Source organism: Rousettus aegyptiacus, unplaced genomic scaffold (genome assembly GCF_014176215.1).
Source record: "Rousettus aegyptiacus isolate mRouAeg1 unplaced genomic scaffold, mRouAeg1.p scaffold_m13_p_16, whole genome shotgun sequence".
Classification (NCBI taxonomy): Eukaryota; Metazoa; Chordata; class Mammalia; order Chiroptera; family Pteropodidae; genus Rousettus; species Rousettus aegyptiacus.
In genome coordinates this window covers 12065820-12068282 of record NW_023416291.1, presented here as the reverse complement: position 1 = coordinate 12068282, position 2463 = coordinate 12065820, and the positions used below count along the sequence as shown (strand labels likewise).

General features: G+C 42.6%; 1 pseudogene; it reads left to right on the top strand.

Moving 5' to 3' along the window:
* Window positions 1–492: 492 nt before the first annotated feature.
* LOC118612539 lies at window positions 493–611 on the top strand (annotated as a pseudogene).
* Window positions 612–2463: the final 1852 nt, after the last annotated feature.

Sequence of the window (2463 nt, the reverse complement as noted above, 5' to 3'; positions counted from 1 at the left end):
AAAGCAGAAAAGAATTCAGCAGCAGTTTATGTGACAAGAGTTGGTGATTAAACCCAAGAGTGGTGAGTTATTAGTCTATGAAAATCTCTATAGTATGGACAGGGTTTGATTAAATTGTGTACTTTAGAAAGTCTGGGGGTGAAGGGAGCTTCTATCTCATATTACCGTTCCAAAAAGTAATACAGACAAGTTCACCATAATGCTTCTGTTGACTATTCCAAATCATGAAATTACTGATCTTCCTTTCTATAAATAATAAATTAACTACAACTTAGTATGAACGTCTACATTTATTACTCTAAGAATTGCAGCGCATGAGAAAAGTCCACAGGAAAAGGAAAACAATACCCTAGTGGGGGTGAGGGAGAAAAGCATTTGAAAATAAAAAGAAAAATGTGATCTTTTAAAAATAGTATGTGTTCTGCTAGCGTGCTTAATCTACCACACAGACGTGTGATTTGCTGAAAATTTTTTAAATGAAAGTTCAGATGCGTCTACGGCCATGCTACTCTGAACAAGCCCGATCCTGTCTGATCTCGGAAGCTGAGCAGGGTCGGGCCTGGTTAGTACTTAGATGGGAGACCACCAAGGAAGACCAGGTGCTGTAGGCATAAAAAAATTAAAAAATAAGAAATTGTAAGCTGACAAGGTCCTTGCAATCTGTGAGGTCAACCAAGGGTTGTCTCGCCTAAAAAAAAAAAAAAAAAAAAAAAGAGCTCAGTTCTGGTTCTTTAATAAAGGATATTGCAAAAGGTTGAGCAGAGTCCCACGTTAGTATCCACCAATGACTCTATAGCTCATGGCTTTTTCCCAGCTGGAGCAGCCGTATACCTTAGTTCTGACCAGTGAAATGTAAAGAGAAGTAAAGGAAGCTGGGAAACTCAGGAGGAAGGTTTCGCTCTCCTGGCTAAGAGAGATGGAAGTGAGAAGCAAGACCAGACGCCCCTGATGCCTGCCCGTGAACCCGAATGCATGAGCAGAGGCTGCTGGGGGCTGTGTCGGTGCTCTGACAGCCGCGAGACGCACAGAGACAGCAACCCAACATGCTGACTTTGCGGCCACTGAGCGAACGTCGCCATCCACCCACGTCTGGGTTTGTTACATGAGAAAAAACCATCTCCTCCTGTTTAAACAATCAGTCAGAAAGCCTGTTGTTCAGAGCACAACACATTCTAAATAGATAGTGAATTATTGGAGATACTTACGAAGAAGAGAGACAAGACAAATTAAATGGTCACCAGAGGTGACAGCAGAGCCAGGGCTTTTGCTTTGTTTACTCTGATGTGTTTGGTTTCCTGGGAAAAAGTGTCAGCGAATGCATGTGGGTTGTGGAAATCCACCTTTCTGAGCGGTTGGGCAAACTGTGGGAGATTTCATTATATTCTGACACACTAAGAGGGGACCCGATGGCTCAAGGGGAATTAGTACTAATTAATCTGCTCCGTCTTGCTCCGGGGCTTGCAATGGCGCAAGGGGCTCTGGCCTGACAGCTACTGTGTGTCTAGAAGTGATGAGGACAGAGTCACTTCCTGTGGCCATCCCCAAGCAAAAGGATACAAATCTCCCCAAATCGCATTAAACTTGTGTTTGCGAGTGGTAGAAGGTGAAAGTCTCCTTTACTGAAACATGAGTGGTGCAGGCAGGTGTGAAAGGGCACAGCCCTCCCCCCCCCTGGCAGTGCAAACCCCATAAACAGGGGAGTGTCTGTGAGAAAGTAAACTTGACCTTTAAAAGAATATGGAACATTTACCCAATCAAAGGACTCTTTTTCTTCACAAAACAAATCACCGTTGAACTCTTTTAAACATTGAATCTCCTTGACAACAACGGCAGAACTTTCAACTTCTTAACCTAAACTGATAAGGTGAATTGGAGATGAGACGAAAAATGTCATAAAGTCTAACATGAGAAAGTGAGGCAATATTGACGGATTTGTTTACTCAGGAAATATTGACTTACACTGTCCAGATACAGTGCCTACCCTGGAGCGCTCACAGTCAACCGTGGGAGAGAAACTTCTAACAAGTAAGGGTCCATAATATATAATTATACATTATTTTCCTGTCCATTTATTTTTCTAAGGATATTCCCCTGAAGGAAAGGAACGGGTTACTAAGAAAGAAGAGTAAAAGAGGACCTTAATTTAGAGGTCTAAATTTAGAGGTCTCCTTACAGAAAAAGTGGCATTGAACTTAGACCTAAAAAATGATTAGGTGTTAGTCGAAGAGCGGGCCAGCATTCTAGGGGGGAATACTCTGCAGGAATACTTAGACTGCAAAAACACATAATTGAAACTTGATGTTAAGAAGCAGTTGGAAAACCGAAACTAGCTTCCACATGAATTCGATGTGCCCTGGCCCTCGTCAGTACAAGTTCAAAACTTTGACCGTACCTCTAGTCTTTGGTTGTCTGCACCTTCTCCCTCCCCCACTAACCCCTAGGAGTTCATCTTCTTTAAGCTAA